A 15,805-nucleotide genomic window follows, 5' to 3' on the forward strand; every position below is an offset into this window, starting at 1 on the left:
ATACCAGTCGATACCAGTCGTTTTATACTTGCTTTTATGCGTTATCACGATTTTTGATCGTGGATGATTTAATGTCTCCACATTCTATCAGCTGCAGTTCTGGCGCCTCAAACTTGGTTTATACCAAGCTCCCTGTCTCTCTCTTGAAACCAACCCGGAAGTGAATTAAACTGCAATTCATCGACTGGCCGCTTGAGGCTGGCAGCAAAAGTGAGTCAAACCCCATGTTATCTCCCCCATGTTAAAATGCCCAACTTTACAGCAGATTTTTTTTTTTTTACAGCCTGGTGGCAAATAGTTGTTTTGGTCTGTATAGCTTATTTTGCCCTTCATGACGACTGTGAGGGAGGTGAATTTTTTTACAACTCATCCGTTAAAATTATATGAAGCCTTAAAATTCTGCATAATTAAGGGCGTGGCCACTTGAGTGACAGGTGGATTGCGGCCATTTGTCTGCGGTCTGTTAGCGTCACCCTCAGCTAATTCCAACAGCTGCTGTACTTGCCATCTCTGCCGTGTTTGTGCTTTTTTCGGGATTATTTCATACAATTTAATGCACGCATTATATCTCCGCCCACACCGTTGGATTCTGTTGTTGTCGAGTATCGAGAGAACAACCAGTTGTTTTCCTCGCATGCACTCATAGGCATGCACTAATGGATATCTGACAATTTCATTGCTTTTCGGAGTTTAGATTTAAAAATGTCTATAGATATAGAGACCACACTTGTAATGCGGTACTGTTGCTCTCTCGGAACACATTTAACTCATTTATGCTCATTTTACTTTTTAGTGTTAAATAAAAAGTACCGTCAGATGAAATCCTGCAGGTGACAGTGCTTTCTCTCCGTCTATGCAATATATGCTGCACACCCTTGAATGAGCGCGGATTTCTAGTGCATTTACTTGAACATCTGAGGTAATATCTTTGGTTTAACCCAGAGCCATGGAGAGAAAGAGTTGCGACACGTTTTGATGTCGCCGCGACGGCTGGTTCATGTAAGCCCCATTAGTTCCAAAACATACGCGGGCTGTCATGTTCTTCTATGGACAGACAGCAGCGATTGATTTATTAAACGGTAAATATAAAATAAAACACACACCCAAGTACTTTTTAAGCTGTTATTGCATTTTGTTAATGTCAGTTTTGCATTTGGAGAGGCAGGGTGACAACTTAGATAAGTTTTAGGCTATTGTTTTGGAGGGAAAAGCTTAGTGTTCATGTTCGCATGGGTAGTACGTTAGCACTGGCTTTAGCGGCTCTAACTTAACTTTTCCATGTCATTCATCTGATGATGGACGTCTCATGATATTTATTTTAGCACAACTGGGCTGTATTAGGCTATTGATTCCCGTGATCTTGCTTATAAATTCCGATTCAGCCATTAGCCTACCTTCGTGATCACGCAAAGAGGTCTGCAGTCCGTTCAGAATTCCAACCAACACAAATTATAAATAATTACGCCGTGCATGTACAAATGAATGATTTAGGAGGGAAATAGACTGCTCCCATAACGTAGAAAGCAACGACTATATACAGCAATGTTCGGTAAATATTCAACCGAAAAATATTCTTCATAAAATTAAACCGGAGAGATAGTTAATGAGTGAATTAACTATGTTCCTAAATACATATAAGCACATGCATAACCCTCCCTAACCGATTTAAATAAATGAATTGTGTGTGTGTGTGTATATAATATTATATATAGGTTATATATATATATATATAAATATATACATATAAAATATTATTAAAAATATTATATATTATATACATCAGGTTACCAGTTAGCTAACGTTAGTGAAGTGTTGGTCACGTAAGCTATCGCTGCAATTAACCTATTATCTTCCAATAAACATTTACTAAAACTGGCTACATTAAATATAACTACAGACTAGATTCACGAGTTCCTATGGCGGTCTATGGGAGTGTCGCAACTCTTTCTCTCTATGGCTCTGGTTTAACCCATTTGAGAAATTGAGAGGCGGCCAAAATCAGATTTTAAAATGGACTAAATAAAGCTCTTTACGAACTTGACGTGCGATGCCATGCTGACTGACATGTATGCGCATGAATCACTGTCACACGCACAAGCTCAGAGCAATATTGTAAGTTACTGCTTAATACATTTTTAACTAGCAGAGTAATAATGCATCACGATACACATAGTCTCACTTTTAGGTACGTCTTTTAACTATTATATTATTTCGAAGGGCAAAAACATGAACTTTAACTATTGGCTTTACTTCTTCAATCAGCTGTCACTTTAGCGCGAGGCCAGTAGCATATAGCATTAGCGCCTCAGCTCCACCCACGTCCCGCCTCTTTGCCCATTTTATTTTATCCGGGAGTGACGAGAGGTGACGCGCTGCCAAGATGGCGACGGCCGGCCCCGCCCACTTTAGGTTTCAAAAATGCTCTTCAGAAACCTACGGGTGACGTCACAGACACTACGTCCATATTTTTTTTACAGTCTATGGTTTATACTCGCCGCGTCCGTACGATGTACTTTATAAAGTATAAACGTGAAGGTGCGCAAGGGCCCATTTCGCTTGGCGGTGTGCACGGCAGATTTTGTAACTGCACGCGGATCCGCAACCGAAGATGCACAACTTCGAGCCGAATCTGGCCGAGCATAAAGCCTACGTCTCATCACACCGGCACCCAGTTTGTGCGTCTAGTGGCTAGTTGCTTAAACTTACAAAATGAGCCTACAATAGCAGACATAAGCCCTTTTAATTATGGTCCATGTTTTATAAAAAAAAATTCTCGAAAATAAATGAAAATGTTTAGTGAAATTAGAAAATATGTAAATTGTCGTTAATTTAGTTGTAGGTTATGTTCTCAAATTAATTTATTTTGTTCTAATGTAACAAGTAGCCTATAATCTCAAGGTTTACTGCTTTACACGATTCTTTTGTAGTGTGGTTTTGGTGAAGTGTACTAAAATAAACATTCACCTGTGTACCTTCTTCTTACCGCTGATTCCTCATGGTTTAGAGCAGGGGTTCTTAACCTTTTTGATGTCGGGGCCCAAATTTTACAGTACAAAGTGGTCCAGGGCCCATTCAAATATTAGCACTGTATTGGTTTATTGATCTCACCCTTGGTTTGATTTGTATTCAATAACTAAATGAAATCCACTTGCAGTTTAACAGTTTATTATTCATGTGTATGTAAACCTGCACATACAACAAGATGCCAAACACACAACAATTCATGGAACAAATCAATCTGCATCTGCAAAAACATATTTAAAGGCTCAAGTCATGTGTTAGATTTTACACATTTTACTTACAAAACAAAATAGAAAATGTATATAAATAAAAATAAATAAAATAAAAACAATAAAATGTGTTGCTAAAATAAATAAATTCAAAATAATATTTTTCTAATTAAATAAATAAGTTGTAAATGAAAATTGAAAATTGAAATAAAGTGCACATGAAAAAATATAGCTTTATAATCTGCAAAATAATTTAATAATTGTTTCAGCAGTCTACATTTTTGCATGGCAGAACCTGAAGTTGCTCTTCATATCTGTTACAAATGAACAATAACAGTCAAAACAGTCCAATTTGAACAAGCTACAACTCCCTATTTATGTTCCCCTCTTAATGAGACGCAGCAGCCTCTCCGATCATCTCACGGCACATATCCACAGAGGCAGGTAAAACCAACTCCTCTGCTATTGTGAATGCTTTCTTAAGGGGGTCGCCCATCGGACGAGAAGCGCAGCGCCGCGCCACGTCGCGTCTATGACAACTCGAGGTATCGCACACCGGACGTACACTTTATCAGTTTATGGCCAGCAATATTGTTATGTTTAAGGACATTATGGAATTAAGATCATGTCTGTACTATGTTATGATTTTACTGTACAATTAAATACAATCGTTGCTTAGTCTGCAGGCTGAATTCACTTTACCTCAGAGCGTCCGTTAACTGGATGAATTGAGAATATCACCTGAAAATCCGATGACATCAGCAATTTTCATTCAACCAGCTGATTTCTGTAAATTAATGTAAAACTAAATGTATATTGCAGGCAGCACAGGGTGAAGTCAGTATGTACATTAACGATGATTTGAGACAAATGACTGAGTGTCTTCTGCTTAATGGCGTTTGTTAAACAACTAACTGAGGCATTACTGCCACTAGTGGTGGGATGGTGTATTGTAACTGTCTTGTGGATAACAGTGTTCATTCTGGTGTCTTCAATTGATAACTTGTTTGGTCCCGCGGCCCACAGGTGAAAAACTTAAAGTTTTTTGCGGCCCTCCAGGTGGCGCTCGGGCCCTATGGTTAAGAATAGGTGGTTTAGAGGGGAATTTCTCCAAGTCGCCTCCTGTCGTTTCACAGAATAGTACAACGGCGAGCGCGTCAAATATAAACGCCTCGTCCGTTTGGGGAGGTGTATAAACAATTCCGAAAGTATAAACAAGGCAGTCCCAATACTGTACACAACTCAACGTACATTCACGTCACATGTTAATGCAGGGGTAGAGTTACACTCACAGGACACTGCACCTATTCGCAATCACAAAAGTTCATTATTTGCTCGTACTTTAAAGCTTTGCCGGGTAAAAATTTCATTGTCGTTCTGTTCTGACATGATGCACTTTTTCTGAGCACGTAGCGCGCGCACTGTCAAACAGCGCCAAACTGGACTTTATCTTTCGCGTCTGATTTTTGTTGGGTCAGACCAAAATGTTGAAATGTTGCTGTTTTCATGAATACAAAAGTTGGGGGACCCTCCCCCTAGGCTAAAAAAACGTTGGATGACCCTCCCCTCAACAAAGAATAAAAAGACATGACCCTCCCCTATTTTCCTCCTGTGGTCCATTCCATAAATACCGAACGGTCCCTTAGGGATCTGAATGACACAGATACTTGGGGTTGAACTTTTTTGGGCAAGTTAGCAACTAAATAACAAACCACACATAACAGCCCAGCAAACCACTTAACATTGCTTTTTGCTCTTAATTTGTATTTATATGAAGCTTACACTTTACCTTACCTGAAGAAACCAAACATATTAAATAATTCATTACATGAATTTGTATGACAATTAACCCCCAGCCAAAACCTTTACGGCAGCCCTATCATTAACAACACAACTGCAGGCAATTAAATTATTGTTTATAAAAATTATAATTTTTGCGTCTGGAGATGCGAAGTGCTAGTGGGTCCATGGAAAAGAAGGGGTGGGAATCTTTAGGCACCTCACCTCACCGATCTGATTCTGATTCTGGGAGTCATGATCAGATTCCAAAACGATTCTTGATCTACTTTTTTTTTCTTACTAATTAATTAGTTTACTGACGTTTTTATTTCATTACATTTGTAATTATAATACCTTTTAAAAATAAAAATAAAAACAAATGTAAAAATTGTATTAAAACAATTGCATTAAAGTGTTAGTTCACCCAAAAATGAAAATGATGTCATTAATGACTCACCCTCATGTCGTTCCAAGCCCGTAAGACCTCCGTTCATCTTCGTAACACAGTTTAAGATATTTTAGATTTAGTCCGAGAGTTTTCTGTCCCTCCATTGAAAATGTATACACGGTATACTGTCCTTGTCCAGAAAGGAAATAAAGACATCATCAAAGTAGTCCATGTGACATCAGTGGGTTAGTTAGAATTTTTTGAAGCATCGAAAATACATTTTGGTCCAAAAATAACAAAAACTACGACTTTATTCAGCATTGTATTCTCTTCCGTTCTGTTGTCAAGCCGCGTTCACGAGTCCGCAGTGACGCTGATGACGTAAGACGCTGCTGACGTGTTATCTGGTGTGTCTGTGTATTCGGGTTCAAATAAATATGGCTGGGCAAAATAATCAAAATAATGCAAGTCTTCCTCTGTGTGGAAATCCTTAGTCATGTTTGCGAAGATTGTTTTGTTTACAGCGTGCGTCTCCCTCAGACTGTAAACGAAGATCGGGCGCACCAGATACATGTCAGCAGCGTCTTACGTCAGCAGCGTCAATGAACGCGGATCGACAACAGAACCGGAAGAGAATACAACAACTTACACAGAGTCGGAGTGTTTGACATTGAATTGAAAGCAGCCTTTTATCAGTGAGTTTCATATTTTTAATATATAAGCCCACTATGGAAGGTGTTTGTGTATGTGTGAGGAATTGGAAGCAAGCAGAATGCGGATGTTTTTAATACACGCAGTGTCATTGCGCATCTGTGGTTAAAAATAACTCTTCTGACTGCCGTTATCAATCTCTCTCTATTTTTTTCCTCTTTTTGAAAGTTGTGAACACTCTTGTGGATTTTTATCCACTGTCGACCTCCGCTTCTGAGAAACCTGGAAATGTGAAAAGGGTCTATCGATCCAGAATCAGAGAGAGAATTGTGATGCATCAATTGTTTTTTCCGACGTTGACTAGTTGCTGATGACATCATTAATGAACAAAAAAGCCTTAACCTCGAGCTAAGACTCGATTTTTATCTGGGTCCTATAAGCCATGATCAGCGGCTATCATGGTAGAGCATTAAAGTTGACTAGTCTACTCTGTGCAACCCCTAATATATATATATATGTGTGTGTGTGTGTGTGTGTGTGTGTGTGTGTGTGTGTGTTTATGTCACAAACACGACACTGCTTGGAATTGATTTGTAGATTGCATCCTGTATATTTCTGGGTGGCTTTCTGTGCATTTGTCGATCACCGCACACATTTGTAGATTTTGAAACATCAAGATGTGCACCCAAATCCACAATGAACTGGACTCCACCCACCATCTACTCAAGCCACATTGACCAATTGGTTCTTGCTACAAACAATCCTGTTTTGCTTTAAAAGCAGGGCCGTCTCACCCTTAAATAAATTAGCTCATTCATCTGCATTGTCTCAAATAGGAAGTATAATGTCCATTAAAAAAATGAATGCCAGGGTTTGGTTGAGAGATGGACAGCTGACAGGCGGATTTGAAAGCTAGAGTACATCATCTTCCGCCTAAACCTATTGATTACTTTGACTTCTGCAAAGCAATTTCCAGAACAAAGGCCTTACGGACAGACACTGGCTGACCTGCCATGTTAAGTTTTATCGAATAGGAAGAAACAACTCAGGTATCTCTTCTGTCAATGTCAAATTGTGCATAAAAGTACATTTAAGTGAGTCTCACAGTCATATTACCATTTTTACTCCGTATACAAGCAAACGGATTTGAACACTGCTCGTCCAGTCAGATTTAATGTGTTGGCAGATCCAGTCTGTCCTGTATCTGTTCACGTTTATTTATTTACAATATAGACTATATAGCCATATTGCACGACTGAGAGTGTGATTTTTTTTTTTTTTATATATACAACAGTACATCAAAGCAAGTATTTAAATAATTAAGAAAAAACCATGGAGTGTCTCAAAAGAAAGCCTCTTGTGTACGGAACTTTTTCCCGCCATAGATTTAAATCTCAATTCGGCAGTTAGAGAGTTGAGCCCAAACCTCTGTTACTAATTTGAACACATTAGAACTAGCAATGATGGCTGGGGCTGCTTCAGTGAAGTTATTGGTGTATAGGATTACTCAGTAGAGTATTATGAGAGAGAAAAAGAGATAATGATAATGTCATTATCTGCGTCTGTATAGCTTTCATTATACCAGATCAATTTGTTCAGAATTCGTAAAAATAATAAATCAATTTGTCATGTCCGTGAAGCGTCAGATTCAGCGTTAACACTGCAACGTGTCGGTTGTCATTTGAGCCTCGCTCAAGGTGGTGTGCAAAGTTCATATAATCTATTTGTTTAAAACCTTGTTTCATTTCTGAATGAGCAGCATTTTTGAATTGACTTAATGTTCTACTAACTCACTCATAAAGACAGTCCCTTGCTGCCACCTTGGATCCATGTTTATCCCTCAGTCCGCCATAATACACAAGTTGTTTTTGTGTTTGACACATTTGACAGTAAGTTAACAGCAACAGCAACAACAACAAAGTTAACCAGTTTAAATCATCAAAATTAAACCAGAGTTTAATAAACCATCACTGTTACCACTATCCACAAAAACGAATCTATTAATACTGTTCAAATGCAATAAATCTTGTTTAATGGCAAAAGTCTCACTGATTTTTTGAAGCAATCATAATAAGAGTTTTAAAAGAACCTGGACACTGAATCTGCAATCCCCCCCCATCTGATTTTGTATCCTCAATATGTCCCGAGTAAGTAAAAAAAAAGCCCAGAAGAATCCCATCAGGGGAAAGTTTAGAAAAAGACCCAAATATAGCCTATTCATTCACCTATTCATACTTTTTCTCACGTGAATAGGGTAAAAAATGTAACCTTTAGATATCATCATGAATATTACTGAGTTGATTACTTACATCAAGACAAACAAAAAAATGTATTACAAGTTTTTTGAAATTGTTTGTTAACATGGGCAAACGGTGCATAATCAAATTACGTATGTGCTAATTTCCATAAATAACACAACATATCTTTTTTTATGTTTTTATTATGTTTTTTTTTTTTTTTTTTACAATAACACAACTGTGGTACTGGTATCTAATAACAGCTCGTACAGCCAAATATTATCTTACAATCTTTGGATATACAAAAATATAAATAATAGTTATAATACAACAGGGCATATCTGAGTAAATAAAAAACAGAGTCATTTTATAACACAACATATTTAAACATTGGGTCTAGCCAGGTGAAAATGTCTTGTAGAATCTTGTTGACATCTTACAGGAAAAGACTATAGAGGCAAACAAATGTCCCCATAAGGGGCAGAGATTCAGTTAATCATTCAAGGTCCACAAGCTGTCACTCAACTGTCACTCAGGTAAGAAAGATTTCCTTTTGTTTCTCCTACATGGATTAATTTGATTGTTTGATCCAGCCACTTTTTATTTTACCTATGCATTCTCCTTACCCGTGTGTCTCCTGTTCTTCCCTCAGACTCGTCCCCCAGAAACAGTCCCACGGCCCCAGCCCCAAACCCCATCTCTGCAATAATAATTAATAAAGGCTGGTTTCTAAAGTACTTCTGACTTCCTCTATGCATTAATGCTCAAGGGTAGCCTAAATGGGTTCCCTTCAGACCTTAACATTAAGTATTTTACTGTTATACGTCAACAAGGTTCTACAAGACATCTTCACCTGGCTATACCCAATGTTTAGATCTGTTGTGGTATTTATGCAAATTAGCACATACGTAATTTGATTATGCACCGTTTGCCCATGTTAACAAACAATTTCAAAAAACTTGTAATGCATTTTTTGTTTGTCTTGATGTAGGTAGTCAACTCAGTAATTTTCAAGATGATATCTAAAGGATAAAATTTTTACCGTATAATGAATGAGAAACAGAATGAATAGGCGAATGAATAGGCTATTTTTGGGTCTTTTTCTAAACTTTCCCCTAATGGGATTCTTCGGGGCTTTTTTTTTCCTTACTCTGGACATATTGAGGATACAAAATCAGTTGAGTTTGCTTCTGTTGCAATTTGTTCAACCTTTTTTCATAAAATGACTGGACTATAGCCCCATTCACATTGCGAGCGTTTTTGGCACTGTGTGTCGCTAGTATCTGTACTGTGAAGACACTTGTGGGCGTTCCCAGTGCTGTCGCTCTAATGTTATTGGTAGACTGCATGTCTGGCCATATCTTAAGAAAATGCAATCACAAATGATCTATAAAACTAAGATATAATTTCTAATTTGACTAGGAATTAGACTTAAAAGAATTAAAAGTAGAATTCTGCTGAGAGTGTTGTAATATAAAGTACAGTGCCTGCTCATTGCATTAAATCATTAACCAGATTAACGATCAATCAATCAACAAATTGACACCTACTTTCAGTCACCAACGGTCACTGTTGCTCGTGTCGCTGCAAGTCTCCAGCCCTCCATTGAAAATGAATGGGATCATGTCGCTTTGGTGTGAATGGGACTTATTTCAATTTATCCCAATGGATGTGCAAAAGTTAGTTTTGCACTGTATACATCAATGGACACTCAGTTGATCTTAAAGTAGACACAGGGGCCAAATGTAATGTCATTTCTGAAGCTTTGGTCACGAAAATAAAAAAAATGGAGAGGAATTAAGCTATGGAAGTGAGGAGATATCCAAAGCAGGCTTTGCAACTTTCACCTGCCACTCAACAGAAAGGGCATACAACCTCTCGTTCTACGTGGTCAGCGCAGTCTCATCCCAAGACGTCATATAACTGACGTCTTGGGACGTCTTTTGACCATACGTCAATATCCGCCTTTTTAGGGTACCCTTAAACGTCGGTTAGATGACGTTATCGGATCCTAACTCTACCCCAGACCTAAACCTACCCCTAAACCTACCCCGTCACCTAACTGACGTTAAAGGTAAAGCGTCAGTTGTATGACGTCCCAGGATCGTCATAAACCGACGTTTAAGGGTACCCTAAAAAGGCGGATATTGACGTATGGTCAAAAGACGTCCCAAGACGTCAGTTATATGACTTCTTGGGATGAGACTGTGTTAACGTGGTAAAGGGAAATGTGCAACCATAGATAGGTTTACCAGATTGTTTGCAAATGAAATTGGTGTCGTTCAACAAAGAAATTCATCATGTGACCGCAGATGAAATTTCAAGCTTTGCAAGCCAAATTCATTCTGAATATCCAGACCTTTTCAAGGATGAGATTGGTAAGCTTCCACTAACATATTCAATGAAACTGAACCCAGCCATGCAGGGCAGGGTCAAATCAGAATTACAAAGAATGGTCAAAATGGGTGTTCTTACCCCAGTCTCGGAGCCCACTGAATGGGTGTGATGAGCAATGGACTGGACGAAGCAATGAATGGGTAATTAGCAGTCTATGGGGGAATCAATTGTGGTCTTTCAGGAGGCTGGTATGAAATAGTAAATACACATTTACTATGAATACAGATAACTTGTCTAATTTTGTAGAAACTTGTCTAATTCTGTATACGCTGACCCTAGATAAACAGTCTCTACACAAATAGCAATCATATATAGCAACAACCTAATGCCAAGGACTTTGGGAAGAGGTTTGGTTAGCTTATATGTACGTTCCACGTGGTCGGGTGATCAGTCCGGTGATAGGGTACGTCTTCCACTAGTTGTTTTTGCCATTTAGGCAAAAGTTCCTTGTGTAAGTTTTCCTTAGGCTGCTGAATTTTTTCCATGCTATTCAGCTGCTACAAAATGTTTTGCAAAAAGACACAGAACAATATGTTTGATATCTAAATGTTTGACTTGATTTTTTTTACCTTATGGAAATCGAAACTGGAAATCAATAAGAATCTGATTTGATAAGCAGCATCGGAATCGCTAAAATTCAAATGATACCCAACCCCAATGAACACTCCCATTAATGTTGAGCAGAAACTGTGTTAAGGGTATAAAAGTGTTCATAAATGTTCAAAATCCATCTCTTACTGCTTCTTAATATTTTTTTGGGATTAAACTTGTATTTTCAGAAGCGGTTTCTTTTTCTCGATTAACATAATATTTCAACGCTTTTAATCTGTCAGATTTAATTGAAGTCACTAACTGTTTATAATGTCAGATTTTGATATAAAACAGTTCCACCTTTATTTTTATTAGGGCTGTCAAATGATTAATCGTGATTAATCACATCCAAAATAAAAGTTTTTGTTTACATAATATATGTGGGTGCACTGTGTATAATTATTTTATATATATAAATACACACACATGCTTGTATATATTTAAGAAATATTTTCATGTATATACTGTGTATAGATTTATATATAATTTATATTATATATAAATATGAATATATTATATATAAATAATATTTTTTTCTTAAATACACATGCATGTGTGTGTATTTATATATACACAAAATAATTGTACACAGTGCACCCACATATATTATGTAAACACAAACTTTTATTTTGGATGTGATTAATCGTGATTAATCATTTGACAGCCCTAATTTTTATATGTTATATTCCACGTTTAGCTGTTGTCCTCCCAGTGATTCAGCTCTTGTGTTATCTGAACAGATCTCTTCAGACTTTGCTTATTTTGTCAGGTTTATTCTCAATGTTACCTGCCTCTTGTAAAGCACGCTCATTTTGCTTTCTTACTCCTTTGCCTCCTCAGCTCAACCTGGTTTTCATGCACTGTTGAACTCCACTTTCTTGAAAAGAAATGAGGGCTTCACACAGCAGCCTGCATCAATTGCAAGTCACTGTTATTTTGTGCCAGACAGGCTTTACCTCACTTGCGGCATTCAGCTCCACCAAACACACTGTCAGCTCAATGTTTGGAACATAGGCCTGCCTCTTGTTTGGAATCAGCTTATTTAGTTGACTTTATTTCCCCCCCACAAAATTTAATTTATCTTTGGTAAACAAACAAACAAACAAACAAATAAATAAATACACACATGAAGTTGCATCTCGCAAAAGCACCCCTAAAAAAAAAAGGAAATATGAAATTTTATTTTGTTTGTTTGTGTGTGTTTGTTTATTTATTTATTTTGCACTACCTTTATGCCTTCATGAATTTTAATTGTATCATTTTAATTTGATTCTTAGTACTGTAGTGCAGTTTTTTAAATTAGTTTTTGCTTAATTATCATTAAATGAACAATAAACAAACAAACAAACAACAACAACAACAACACATTGCTAATAATCCTGAAAACAGGATTAATTTTCTTTAAGAAATGTGACCTGGACATGTTATCGTCAGGTTTCATGAGATTCACACACGTAGATACTACACAGAGAATATCTCAGACTCCTCTCAGCTCTCAGTGCCAAAAACAAAATAGTCTCATCATCAAGGAGATGAAGCTCTGATTTGGGATGGAATATTAAATTATACGCTAATGACTGTGCTGTAGCTGCCATCATTAATGCTTGTTAAGGATATGAATGATTATTGTCAAGACTGTGTAGCTTTTGATTGGATTTAGTTTCATCTTTGATTTGTGACCATTTCTCCTTGCTTTCGAATGTCGGATTTAATATTTCAGATAAATATCCTCTGCAGTCATTCAGTTCGAATGTTTAGCAAGCACCATGACCAAATAACCTGAAAAACAAATATAAAAGATACAAAAAAATATTGCTCCAGGACTTTAGCTGTGCCAAACCATTACTGTCACGGCTTCAAACTAAGGGCACTTGCAGGAGAATTCCTTAAACTGAGCATACACACAACAGGGAACATGAAGTTTACACACCTTGAGTTTCACAAAGAGAAGGTGAAGTGAAGATTTAATAGGGACCTTGGAATAAGTTTAAAAACTAAAGAAAAGAATAGCAGCAGGTAAAAAACAGAAGAAGTGACACCAAAATGTGTATTGAGGAAAACAAGGAAATATTGTTCACTCTCACAATAAAGTTGGTATTAAGAGATAGATTTTGTTTTACCAATAACTTCTTCAGGGGCCTCATTTATCAACAGTGCATAGAAAAGGTTTTATATTTAGCGAATGAAATTTAGACAAGTACAAAAGAAATCTGTATTTATCAAACGTGAGCACGGTTAAGTAACCATTGTTGATAAATCCCAAATGTTCTTAAAGGAACACTCCGACTTTTTGGGACTTTAGCCTATTCACCTTATCCCCCAGAGTTAGATAAGTCCATACATACCTTTTTTCATCTCCGTGCGTGCTATAAGTCTGTTTGACGCACCCACCGCTAGCCTAGCTTAGCACAAAGACTGGATTTAAATGGTTGCAGCTAGCATACTAATCCAAATAAGTGACAAAATAACGCAAACATTTTCCTATTTACATGTTGTGATTTGTATAGTCGCAGAGTGTACAAAAAACAAAGTCACATGAGACACATACATATTTTAACCGTATAAATACTGGGAACTATATTCTCTGAAGGCGAAGCACTGCTACTTGGGCGGAGTGATAACCGCAGCACCTGAGACGCGCCGTGGTGAGGAGCAGAGATCGAGTCTCAGGTGCTGCGGTTATCACTCCGCCCAAGTAGCAGTGCTTCGCCTTCAGAGAATATAGTTCCCAGTATATATACGGTTAAAATATGTCTGTCTCATGTGACTTTGTTTTTTGTACACTCTGTGACTATACAAATCACAACATGTAAATAGGAAAATGTTTGCGTTATTTTGTCACTTATTTGGATTAGTATGCTAGCTGCAACCATTTAGATACAGTCTTTGTGCTAAGCTAGGCTAGCGGTGGGTGCGTCAAACAGACTTATAGCACGCACGGAGATGAAAAAGGTATGTATGGACTTATCTAACTCTGGGGGATAAGGTGAATAGGCTAAAGTCCCAAAAAGTCGGAGTGTTCCTTTAAGCACCATGCTCGTTCACGTTCAGTGTCATTTGCATTCAGAAAAGCCTCTAATGAACCATATATGGTCACAACACCTCCCTTTATAAATCACGTGAATGTATATGTCCTCACTGAAATCATGGCAAAGAGGGGGAAAAAAAGAGGAAAAGAGAAACTTCTCAGAAACACAAACTGAAGTACTGGTGTGCCAAGTGGAAGAAAACCAAAAAGTGTTATTTGGGTCACTCACTTTAGGCATAACTAACAAAAGAAAAAATTGTACATGGGAGAAAATAATGGCTGCTGTTAATTCTGTTGGGTCAGAGGAAAGAACACCGCCAGAAAATAGAAAGAAATGGTTTGACATTAAAATCGCTGCCAAAAAAGGGTCACATCGTACAAATGGGAAATATCTGCTACTGGAGGAGGATAAAAAAAAAAAAAAACACGTTCTCTGTATAGCGCATGGTTTGCCAAATCTTTCAGCAAAGCGAGATCAGCTATAGATACATTTCAAATGAATTCCCAGCTGTCTTTTATAGCTTTTCACATCAATTATGCAAATGTCTAGCTTGAACTATGAAATTACTAATTGAGTTTAGGACACAGGAAACAGGGCGGCACTTTCTTTTTGTAGTATCACCATTCTACCACTAGATTCTCCGCGTAAGCATGCTCAGAGTTGTGCTTATATTTACACACATTCCTACATATAAGCACAAGTTGGTAGATCCCACACTTTGCGTGAAACTGTTCTTACTCATTACGCACACACACATCTGTACGTATGCACTGTTGACAAATGAGGCCCCAGGTGAAAAGAAGTAGAGAAGCCCTTGTGTGTCCACGTCTCACAAAGGAAATTGACTGCTTGCTGGAATAATTTTCTTCACAATCTTGGTTATTTGTTGTAAAACCAGACTATATTACCAATGGATTGATGCGATAGAAAATGGACACAATCTTATTGCATGAATATATAAGGACGGGGTTGAGACGCTGTCAAATTAACCGCTTAGAAATTAGCTACAGAGAAGAAATCAATATCGTACATGAGCACCATCTTCCTGAGGTCATGGTAAACAATGTTTTAACAAAAAAAACATCTGGGTTGTTATTGACTTTTTTTTTGTCAGATCAATGCATGCTAAATGAAAAAAAAACATGTATAATCTGAATTCTCTTGTTAAATTTGATATATAATTTATGTCTACATGTTACAAAACACACTCAAAATATTATTAAATGTATGTTGCATTACATAAATGTAACGGGTAAGAAACAGGTAAGATTTGCAGTCAAAAAAATATGGCATAGTTTATTAACTATTGCATCCATTTGTTTTGTTTGTGCCGCGATCATTTTCTTCACAGTCTTGGGTATTTGTTGTAAGACCACCAGACTATATTACTGTACTGTACAGACTATTAATGTTTTTCAGGCATTTGCAGCATTACAATGATTTAGTTATGTAAAGCGGAATGTCACTTGGCATGTTGTTATAGTCTGCTTAGTTTCATTGTGT

General features: G+C 37.4%; 1 protein-coding gene across 2 annotated transcripts in view; it reads left to right on the plus strand.

Annotated features, from left to right (window-relative positions):
• Positions 1 to 15,805, plus strand: part of csmd1a (CUB and Sushi multiple domains 1a) — a 663,682-nt gene that overhangs the window by 428,529 nt on the left and 219,348 nt on the right. The gene's annotated exons all lie outside the window — the stretch shown is intronic.

This window comes from Rhinichthys klamathensis, unplaced genomic scaffold, assembly GCF_029890125.1.
Source record: "Rhinichthys klamathensis goyatoka isolate OS25496 unplaced genomic scaffold, OSU_Roscu_1.1 h1tg000003l_1, whole genome shotgun sequence".
NCBI classification, from domain to species: Eukaryota; Metazoa; Chordata; class Actinopteri; order Cypriniformes; family Leuciscidae; genus Rhinichthys; species Rhinichthys klamathensis.